The sequence below is a fragment of the Harpia harpyja genome, chromosome 15, assembly GCF_026419915.1.
Source record: "Harpia harpyja isolate bHarHar1 chromosome 15, bHarHar1 primary haplotype, whole genome shotgun sequence".
NCBI lineage: Eukaryota > Metazoa > Chordata > Aves > Accipitriformes > Accipitridae > Harpia > Harpia harpyja.
Window position 1 is genome coordinate 22,137,096 of NC_068954.1, and position 11,808 is coordinate 22,148,903.

The following is an 11,808-nucleotide window of genomic DNA, read 5'->3' on the forward strand; positions in this document are numbered from 1 at the left end:
ACACACTCACCATTTGAGGTATCCTGTGTCAGGGTGTTTTGCAGATAAACCACACGTTGTGTTAAGAACCACTTCTTCTCACCTGTTATGATTCTAAGGCCCCCAGACCATGCATTGGAAGGCATGATCACTCCCTATTTACTACTCTACCCATGGCACTCTTGATTTCATAGACCTCTACCACGTACCCTTCACTCATGTAATTTCCATGTTGAAAGCCCTAATCCACTTGGCTGTTCCCTGTATAGAAGCCATTTCACACACCTGATTACCTTTGTTAAACTTTTCAGAACCTCCTCCCGTACAAGTATATATTTCTGCAGTGGGGAGGGGGGAAGGAACACAGCTGCAGACAGACCACCTGTTCCGTGGAGAATGAAGGAGTCGTTTCCACTGTGTTCTCTGTTCTTTTTTAAATAGTTCTTAATATTGACTTGATTTTGAGCACCAGGATGACATTTTTAACAGATCTATTCTAATTCCAAGACATCATTCCAGAAGAATAGTAATCAGCTCAGAAATCAATCTACTTTCTGTGTAAAATTTAGATTATTTTCCCCATATATTTTACTTAACATTGGATGTATCTATACTGAGTTTCACCTGCCATTACAGTGACCATTCAGTCTTATAAGGCTCTTTTCTCATTTTTCATGGTCAGCCTTTCCTGAATAACTTAATATGAGTAAACACTATCACATTTTCCAAGGAATGCCTCATTTATGAATATGCTGGAAATTATCAGTCTTAGCACAGGTCCCTGAAGGGCTTTACTGATAACCTTCTTGCCCTGTGAGAATTTACTCCTTACTCCAATCTCCATTTTCTGTATTCTAGGCAATTATTTACCTATGTAACAACTTTTGTTCTTATTCAGTGGATGCTTTATTTATGTAGAGGCCTTTTGAGAGAGTTTGTTGACAGTATCAGCCAGATTTCCCTAATGCATGCTGATTCCTCCAAAAAAAGCACAATAGATTTGTAATACATGACTTTCCTTTACAAAACTTGTGTTAATAATATTGAAACACAATGATAGGTAGCTAAAACCACCTGAACTATAGGAAAGCTAACAAGAATGAAAAAAAAAAAAAAATCCATCTGTGGCATGGCTAAGAGTGAGGAATTCTAATGCACTGAAAAAGAAATGAATCATAGCAATGAAACGGGCCTTTTAACTAGACATGAATTGTTAAATTATTAATAGTGCAGAAAAGGAACATTTCTTCAATTAATACTTTTGTTCTGTCTTTAGAAGAAAGCCAGATAAGATACATGGATCACATAGGAATAAAGGAAAGATTCTTAATTCACTAGTAACTGAGAAAGATATTAGACAACATCAAAAACAGATAAGCATCTTACAGGCACATAAGATGCTTCCAGTAACACTTAATAGTTTGCTGAGGAAATATCTGGCCTCTTGATTTTAATTTTATTTATTTATTACAGTTACAATGAAACTGTAGTAGACTGAAAACACTGATTATTTTTTTTGTCACCATTCAGGAAGAGGAAATGGAGTGATGTGGATGATAATTGATTAGTCTGATTCCAGTCAGAGGTAAATTAATAGAAAAATATTGACAAATAAATAAATAAATAAATAAAAGATGGGAATCTAGTTAATATCAGTCACCATGGATTTTACAAAAAAAATAGGTTTTGTCAAACAAGATGGGATGGATTTTTTTTTTTAGACAATAGATTTTTGTTGACAAAAGTAACCGCCCAAATATCATATTGTTAAGGAGTTAAGTATGTGCTACTAATACAATAATCCAATGCCATCCTGTAGCAAAAATGACAGAATGAATTGGCACTGGCGTTTACTAATAAGAGGTACGCAGCTGTAAATCCAGATACAGCAGTGGTGAGACGGGCATGCTATGAACTCTTTTGATATTTCCTTTTACAAAAGGATGTAGGGAAAAAAAGTGGAAGGACCACAAAAAAAAAAATTTAAGTGCTGTAGAAAGTGTCAAAAGAAGCATTCCAATATAAACTGGAACAAAAGTCAGTTGTTCTTGCCTTGAATAACATGAAAATCTGTTAAAAGGGGCAAGTAAACACAGTAACTTATCTCTGTCATCTTCCATTAACCTATAATTAATCCACTGATGTCTGAATAGTTAATTGGGGCTGGCTTCATTAAGACCTTTTCTAGAGATATAAAGTATATGGATATTTCATCAACTGAGAGAACTAGGACCAAGGTTAATGTGGTTCTGCTGAGTTAAATATCACCTGACTTTGATCTTCTATATGTATTCCTTTGGGTAAGATAAGAAAGAACCATGCAATACCCCTTTCATGGCAACAAAAATGTACCTGTTTTCCACATTATCTGGAGCAACTAATCAGAGCATCCAATTACTCTGGACACATAGATGATCAATATTGGAATAACGTTTCTTTCCTACAGTATGCTACAGAAAATTGCCAGATTAATTTGCTGTTCTCCTGGGATACACTGCTGACAGATAACTGTTCTGCTGTCAGGGCCATCTCACCCCGAATATAGATTAAGATGAATAAGATGAAAATACTTATTTTTGCCATGAACATAAAAACCAGAACTCTTTCTGATGTTTGTTTGTGCCTCACTGTTCAGTAGATAACTTCTTGCCTACACAAGGACTTGCTTATTGAACACGGTGAGTTTTACCTTGTCTGTAGGAAAAAAAAAAAAAGCAGCAATATTTAGCATCTTGCTACTAAGAAATACCCTAAATGGATCATGTTCCTTTAATTTTTATTCCTTCACCCAGTTTCTTAGACTGAGAACTTCCTACTACATGAAGAGAGCTAGTAAGATGTTTTCAAACATGGCAATATTTCATTAGAGGAGCACTCCTTTGTTAAAAACAAAGTTCTGCAGCAATATTTTACTTTCTATCAACTGCTGACAATTTACAAAGGCAGCCCCCTAGTAGGTTGCACCAAACAGATTGCTTCAGAGTCAGGCAACTGGGGACTTAACAGACCGAACAGCCAATCTCAAGATCAAGTTTCTTGGCACAGTCAGGAGTTGCAGGACATCATGGAGCCAAGAACATAGTAGCTTTGGGAAATTAGATTCAAGCTTTAAAGACCCTGGAAGGCCCTTCAAGACTTGATTTGTTAGACATCCTGTTCCACATGTTCCTTGTGCTAGTCCTAATTCTGGGGAACTCCCAAGTGTGCTCCCACTTCTGTATTAGCTGGGCGCACCATTTAATTTTGGAAAAATCATAGGATATTCTGATTCCCTGAAATTCTTTGAATATCTATTTTCCACCATGAATATTTCTGAAGGTTTTTTATTTGTTTGTGAGACTAGCTCAAATCAAAAGAAAGCTGTTTTGAAATGTTGGACTTTTTCAGAGAAAGGAAGTTCCAGATTTTATCTAGCTCCTAATCACTGTTACTATGGTCAAAACCCTTTTCCTTTGAGTATTGTCCTCTTGCTCCTCTAACAAGTGAGGAATGGACAAAGAAAAGGAGACAAATAGCTCCGTCTGAAACAAGAGGGTTTTTTTTACTCTGAATCCTGTGTTTTCAAATAGAGTAATTGCAGAGGTCACAGCTGCATTGGGCAACACCGACCAGGGAACATTCTCACTCTATGACAGCCTCCAACAGAAACATCTGACTGCAATTCCTGACTTAATGGAAACTACCAAAGTGATATTTCCACTAAACTAGCACTGCAAAAATAAGTAAGAAGATGGATGTGAATAGCCGTATAAATGTGCAGTACCTGATGGCAGTGATAGAAGTCCATCTGCATTCCTTTAATTACAGAGACAAATTCCTTGGAATATCAGAACAACATTTTCTAAAATTTGCATACAAGAGAAATAACCTCTTGGTTGAATATTTTAATTGGAAATTAACATTTTAAGACAGAAACCTTTCCCTTGTGGTATTTGTCACTAAATCGTTATAAAAATGCATGAAGACTTCCCCAGATGACTACGCCAACCGGAAAAGGTGAAAACAATTGCACTGCTTCTGTTATTCAGGCTGAGCTCAATGCAAAATCTATATGAATAACACAAATAGTGAATCGCCAATTAGATTTTTATCTTTTATGATAGCAAATAGGCACTAATTCAGTAACAGAAGGTCTTCTCATAGCTATACCTGGTTTGGGGTTTTTTTCCCATTTATCTGTGTTTCCTAAATAGAAACAAGTTAGAGTTAAAATTGTAGAAAAGACTTTTATAATGTGATTTTTTGAATATGACACTTCAACACCAACAATAAAACAACCCATAAAAATTGAAGATTGGTTCCTCTTTGGGATAAATGTAAAATCTAAGCCAGTTTTCAGTTTCAGAACCATTTGTCATTAATGTTCTGTGAGACAAACTTGGACAAACCTGGCATTTTAGCTTAGAGTAAGACAAAAAAATGAATAATAATAAACAACCCTCAAATGAATAGAACATTTTCACTGGTCTCAAAATGGTATTATCCTATTACGTGTGAAAATTTCTCCATTAAAAAACAGACTAGTAATTTTGGGGGGAAAATCAGGTCAGGAAAGAGGCTGAAGAGAGCAATCACAGTAGCAAAATATTCAGTAGGTATGTTATAGCTTGTCAAAAATAATCTAATGTGAGGCAAAGTAATTTTCTGTCTTAGGAGAAAGACCACCTTGTAAAGCTTGTATAAAATTATTTTTTAACATTTTCTTTTCCTTTGGGCTAAAACTAAAGATATTGACAATTTTGTCCATTGCCATACAAGATCTAAAAGATCTTGCATTTATACAGACAATGCACATGAAGGGGGGGGCAGAAATCTTTTCATTCTGTTCTGTAACTAAGTTGATTTCACTGTGATTCTGCCCAATTTACATTGATTCTTTGCTGCCTCCAGTGGAAGCTGTGTACAGCTGCCTGACCACAAAGACATGGAACTGTTTTTTTAAGCTGTTTTGAAGCTGCTTTTTGAAGCTGCTACTGTTCCCAGATTCCAATGCTTATGTTATTCCAATTTAGGCCATGATGCAAAAAAGCTCCTCTCAGTTCTACCGACTGGTAAGAGTTCCCAAAGGGATGGCCAGTTTGCAGTTGCCTCTATCCCATGCAACATGGGTGGGACCCACAGGTTGTGCCTATACCAGAAGAGAAAACTGAATGCTGCCAGGGAGGCTTCCTGGCACTGGAACCCAGGCATCGATACTGTTAAATTGCTAGAGCAGTCCCCGGCACGTGGTTTGTCTGTGACAACTCTCCTGATCAATTCCTGGGTACTGTTGGGAAGCTAGGCAGCCCAGGAAGTCTTCCTAATGAGTAGGTTGCATAAGGCTGTCCTCTCACAGGCAGTAAGAAGGATGGACAGAATGGATGTGGCCTATCCTCTGCCAGCTGGCTTAAGTGCCACAGACTTTATCAGTGCTCTTGAGCACATTATATTTACTTCTGCAGATGTAGCCTCTGTATGCCAGGTCCTGGACTTCCCACAGTTTGGCTGACTCAGGATGTCTTCTCTCCTCTAAAGGACAGCAGACTTCCAGACAAGAAAAGACAACATTCGCAGCCCTGGGCTAGTGGATATACAATACATTATATTGAAAACATATTCTGCATCCTCCTATTTTTCTATGCTTCAAGTGCAGAATCAAGAAAGGCTAGGAGTTGGAATCTTAAACATATAGACTGCTCTTTATAGTCTTCTGCTGCTGTTGAATAACCTTTCTGCCTTTACCCTGGAAGGCAGCTTATTTCATTATGAAGTTGGTCACAAGGAGGCTGCCTGGGTACAGTCAGGACTGCAGTGCTGGTTTCTGGAAGGAGGGAACCACTGGTCAACAGTCAACACACATATAGTAGGCTCACTGCTGCACAGGAGCTACAGAGCTGCTTATGGCCTGAAAGATGGTTTCTTAGCATGGGACTGACCTCACACCCTCCCTTAGCTGTCTTTGTATGCACATGATCTTCCAAAGAGTATGCTTGCCTACAAGCGGTCTCTAGACCATAACCTTGCCGATAGGCCTGCTCTACATCTGATCTGTAAAAAGTCACCCAGCTGTCCACCAGGTAGTCACAGGGCCTGCTCACTGAGTGAGCAGCATGCTTGCCTACTGATGACCCACAGAAGGAAAAAAGTACCTCTGCTTTTTAAAGTTTTCGATGCTTGTGCTTAGCATTCAGATGCTGATAGTGAATCATATGGGATATCCTTATGTTGCCTGAGATGGCATTTGTTTTTCAGCATCCATTTTTTAAGAAGTGGTGCAAACACACAGTGAGAGAACATCCTCAAATTTAGGCTATACTATCAAAACATGTTATCGTTTATCAGCAATGGCTCTAAAAAAACACATGTGATCCACTTGTCTCCTCGAGCTAAGAACCATGGTTGGGAAGGAAAGAGGAAGCTCCTCTGCCTCTAGAACTACCGAGTTCTTATGTACACTGAAGCCGTCCTCCTTCCTTTGGCACAGAGAGATCAAAGCAGGCCAGAAAATGTAATGCACTCTATCAGCTAATGAGACATCAGCTAGGGCTTTTACTCGTAGTCTTAATTTGATGTGGAAAGGCAGTTGCTGCAGCTGCAGCTATATAACTCTAAGTGAACAGATAGGAGTCAACAGCGAACACACACAGAGTAGGCTCATTGCTGCACAGTAGCTATAGAACTGCTTATGGCCTGAAAGATAGTTTCTTAGAATGGGATTAACCCCCCAACCCTCCCTTAGCTGCTTAAAGTTAGGGGTCTGGTCTATGTTAGTGTCCTCCTGTAGGCAACAGTCCACAGTCAAGAGAGGTTTGACTTGCTTCTCTGGGGCATTTATCTTTACCGTGCAAAATAAAGTCTCTCTGAAAACCTAAATACAGAATAATTCAGAGGGGTGGTCTCTGGAGATTTCGGGGGATACTTTGAAGACCACGAAAGGCAACTAAAAAAAGTGAGACTATTCTCATAAGACTTAAATTTCCTATGGCTGGTTCAGTAGCATTTCCGCAGTAGCTTTGCACTGGTGCAGCACTGTTGCATTGGTGCAGCACTGCAAAGCTGATTGAAGATAATTTTGAAACTGGCCCAATAACTGATGCACTGGCCAACTCAGAGCTGTCTTTAGCCTTGAATTTACATGCAGAGAAAAGTTATTGCCAGAAATCTGGTTTGGGTTTTCTGTTGTGGGTTTGGTTTTTTTTTTATTTAAACTTTCTACCAAACATCAAGCTGGCCCTGTCTGTACTACTGATAAAACATTTGGGAACTATATCAAAGTTCTTCAGTTTTGGTTGCAGCAATGATTGATGGGATTTTAATCCTGTTGGCATTTGCATCAGGTAGGAAGTGGGGAAAGCCCTTAAAATGCTCAATTGGCTTTAATACCCTTAACATCTGTTGAAGTTTTTATTCTAGTTATATATGTTCTCTGGCTGATTTCAGTGCTACAGGAATTCTTAATGCCTCATCTTTACTCTCCCCAGCAGCTGTCATTGGGCATTGCCTCTGAGAGTTGGAGGCTCACAGAGATGACTGAGCCAGGTGCATAAATATTATTTTATACTTATGTACAATGCATTATATTGAAAACATATTCTGCGTTTTCATAACTTGGAGCAGACATTTTGGAAAGTATCGTCTGTTGGATGCCTTGTATGTATTTTTCTATCTAGATTTAAAAAGTAACTATTACACAGGTAGATTCCATGTGTGTGGTCAGTATTTTGGAAGCCCAGTTGCCCTGTCAACCAACTGATACCCACTCAATTAACCCAACAGAATTACCAGCCCCATCTCATTCCATCGTATTTATCTCTAGCAGGATTGACATGTAACCTGAAGATTAAATGCCGCTTTTCTTTCGTGAGGAGTGAAAAGTCTGGGTTTTAAAGCAACAGTGCGGCTTGACTTTTTAAGATTTTTGTAAGTCGATGTGATGTTTAAGGAAAAAATGTATTTCAGAATATTGTTTTGAGGTTCTGAGGTCAATAAAGAGCAATGCAAGAAGTGTTTTCATAGTCTAGTCTTATTAGTAATGTCCACTGGAATTTTCTCCTAAGCATACACTCAGTTCATGTATTGGTTATGAGCCTGATTTAGACCATCAGCTCTGCTCTGCAATCACTTCAGAAAATGTTGCACTTGCTTTTATTAAATATAGATAGGAACCCTTATGTCTGTTATAATCAGCTGAAACAAGAGCATGCTTGAAACTGTAGGGCTCTCAGCATGAAAATTTCACCAGTCTTAGATGACAGAACCAGAGACAACACATTTTCTTGTTTTCACATACCCCATGTAAGTAAAAGAAGTCAAGATATCTTTCCTTTACTGTCTTAGCACGTCATAATAGAATGGAATTGGTGAAAACAGAGACTAATGTGTGTTATTTAACAAAGCTAGAATTCTGCCTGGCATTTGTTCCGAATCCCAGGATGTAGTGCCTCTGTTTCATAACCACCAAGGGAACATGGAACAGCACACCAGTTAAAACTATCTACCAAATACTGCATTTGATCTTCTCATTCGTGTATGCTTACTTCACAGGGTCCTTATTCTGAGGATCATGATGTTTACTTTAAAGATAGGGCATTTTTTTACACCATTGTGGATTGATCTATTCATAGATTTTGATTGCAGAAGAGTTCACTAACTTGATGTCCTGTAAAGACAAGCAAAAAAAATCACACCAGGTGTTTTAAAATGAAACCTACCCCTCCAGGACAAGCCAAAATACTCATTGTACAGCATTACCTCTACGATCTGCTTTCCCAGGTTCATGTTGCTTTTTGAGACTGGGTTTCATGATCTCCCTCTCTGTCTTCTTTCAAGGAAAGCAAGCAGGTTTTTGTCCTGGCTGGGAAGGTGTGTTCATCTTTCATCTCTGCCTGAAGGGATTAAAATTTACATCTTTTAAATCCCAGAAGAATGCTTTCTTCACCATCCTGGATGCTTAGTGTTGACAAGAGTCAGGCGCTTCCTGGTATCCAGGGATGAAGTCCAAGAACCTGTGAGTGGTCATGGCAAACAGTGCACCTACCCACTTTAGAAGCCTCAGGAGTCAGACTGGGGGTGGGTGGGAGTCTCGGGAATCACAGTTTTGGCAATACATATGTGGAATAGCAGCTTGGTAGCATTTGGTGGTTAGCATCTAGGTGGCTAGCTTAGATGGAGCCCTAAGAAAATGTAACCTGTTGGAACATTAGATTATCATCCTAAATCTATCAGTGTGAATTTCGGTTAACTCCACTGAAGTTATGGGAGCTCTCACATATCTTTGTATAATTCAGTGTAAATACATCAGAACAGACCCTTGCCTCAGCTTCTGCATGCATAAAAAGGCAACAGACTGTTTATCTACCTCGTATCTCAGTTAGTATCTCCATTGTACTTTGAGTCTACATCTACATTAGTAAATTTAAAGGGAATATTCCTGAGCACTGGAAAGAAATTGTCTACGATGTTAATTTGTCCTTGGTGTGTCTTTGGCCCAGGCCAGCTATCCCATTCCCAGATTCACGGTGGAGTTACATCATAAGAGGGATTAACGCAGCTTCTGATAATGTCCAGTCTCTTCAAAAGGAAGAAAGCTGCATTAGCCGTGTCATTCAACAACGCACAGGTTGTTCCATGCCAGCTGGTCTCCGTGCCAGACATGAGAGACATGTCTGGGTACATCTAACTTACTAGGAAAGACGCAGCCCGACATTCCTGAGTTGAACTGGTGTGCACTCTAAACACAGGCTGCTCCTTCCTTACGGGATGGTGACCAAAACTGACACGGAAATTGTAAGCTAGGGGAGAATCTATCCAGGTGCTTAGCTGACTTCCTGAGCACCTCTTTCAGTTCTGCAGCTGTAGCTACCTTTTTCCAAAGAGATTACTTTGGATGAAGGACTGCTTGAAATGTAATCGTAGAAACAAAACAGCGGGCTGTATACTACCTGGCTCGTTTTCCACCTTCCCTATCTCCACGAGGTGACCCTAATGTGTCAATATTTGGTATGACTAACTTGCAAACACAGCCATACCAAGGTATGTCATGCAAAGGGCCGTTCCTTCCCAGTGCTGAACTGCTCGCTCAATTTATTTTTTCCCCCCCGAATCCTACGGTGACTGGAAACAAACCGTGGAGCCAAAGAGGAGGTAGGATTCTGGACTCCTGACAAAGCCTTCTTGCTCAGTCTTGCCTCTGGATGTCTTTCTTCATCACGTGGTGTATTTCTCCCCCTTCTTTTTTTTTAGTAACTTCATTGTGAGAGCACGGGCCAAGGTTTTTGTAGCAACAGACACGCATGCCATTTAAATGTTGTTTAGAAAGGAGAGAGAGACCGGCTAATCTGGGTAAAAATAATACAGTTCGGGACTGCAGTGGCGTAAGGTAAGAGACGCAGAGGCAGCGCTGCGGAGCCGCCCCCTCCCGTTCTCTGCAGTCCGTCCGGCAGCCCGCCGAAGCCCCCCGCCGGCGCAGCTCCCCCCGCCCGCCGGGCACCGGCGGCTGCTCGCGGCCGGGCGGCGGCGACGACCGTTAACGGCCGCCCGCCGCCCCTGGCGCGCGGGCCGCGCCCCTCAGCGCCGCCTGGCGGCCGGCGGCGGCAGCGCCGGGCTCCGCCGCGGCAGCGGCCGCCGGGGGCCGCTGTCGCCGCTGCCCGAGGCGGGGGCCGGCGGCAGCGCGCGCTACCTGCCCGCGGCGGCCGTCGGGGCGGCGCGGGGCGGGCGGCCCTGCCCGCCCCCCCGCCCGCCCGCCGCCGCCGCCGCCGCCCGCGCCCCGCCCGGCCGCTTTGGGAGGCGGGCCCCGGGCGCCGCCCGCTGCCACCCCGCCGTCTTTCGGGGCTTGGGCAGGACGCCCGCCGCGCCGCGCCGCCCGGCTCCGCGTGCGCCCGTTTCAGCTGCCAAGGGAGAGGTTTATCCACACAGTCCGAGTCAACAGGAAAGTTCAGCCGGATCGGGTTTCATCCCCCGCGCCCCGCACCTTCCGCGGGGCTCCGCGGCGGATTTGGGCCGCGTTTATCCACTGGGGGGGGGGGAGGCGGTACCTCCCGCAGGAGCGGGTCTGGCTTTTCCAGGGAAGCACAACGCTTCCAGGAGGCTGTCGCCCCCCCCCCCCCCCCCCGCCGCCCACCTCCCCTTGCCTCGGGCCGGCCGCCTCTTGTGAGGGCGCCGGCGGCTGAGGGAGCGGGCAGGGCTCTGCTGCCGGTGGCGCTCCTTCGCCCTCCTCCTTCCCCCCCCCCCGGCCCCGCCGGGAGCGCTTCCAGGCAGCGCCGCACCGAGAGCCCAGGAAGCCGCCTGGCCACCCGGGACTGCCCCTGCCCAGAATCGGCGAGGAAGGCGACACGCCCGCCTCTTCCACGCACACCCCTCTCCGGCCACCTCTCCGCGGGCTTCCCGGCCGGCGGGAGCAGAAAATAGCCTTCCCCCGGCAGCTCGCCCCCGCCCCAACACCTCCCCTTCCCCGCCGCAGCCGGGCCCGGAGTTCCCGGTAAACAGGCGGCTTCCCCGCCCGCCCCCGCCTGGCGGCCCCCCGCGGGGGACGGCGGGGAGCGCGGCGGCTGCGGCCGCGGGGCCGGGGACCCGCCTGACGGGGAGCCGCGCCGAGGCCATGAATATTTCAGAGGCTCCTCAGCGCGCTTCTAATTTAAGGCTCGGGCGAGGCGCGTCCCCGTCCCCCCCTCCCCCCCCGCCGCCCCCTCGCACTCCACACACACACAGACGCTGGGGACCGTCGCCTTACGTCGGAGAGAGGCGAAGGAGTGACTGAGCCCTGCCCGGGAGAGCCGAGCGAGGGGGAGGGACGGGGACGGGGCGGGAGGGAAGGGAGGGCGGGCGGGAAGGGGGGGGCTTGTTCAAGCAGCG

At 44.3% G+C, this 11,808-nt stretch overlaps 1 long non-coding RNA gene across 2 annotated transcripts; it reads right to left on the bottom strand.

Moving 5' to 3' along the window:
• Positions 1-8,154: 8,154 nt before the first annotated feature.
• LOC128152179 (uncharacterized) lies at positions 8,155-11,734 on the bottom strand. Of its 2 annotated transcripts, none has more exons than XR_008238552.1 (3): positions 11,687-11,734; positions 8,710-8,843; positions 8,155-8,617 (listed from the first exon to the last, which is right to left on the bottom strand). It is a non-coding gene; the product is annotated as an uncharacterized LOC128152179 (long non-coding RNA). The 2 variants fall into 2 exon arrangements; XR_008238551.1 differs by lacking the exon at positions 11,687-11,734 and adding an exon at positions 9,987-10,222.
• Positions 11,735-11,808: the final 74 nt, after the last annotated feature.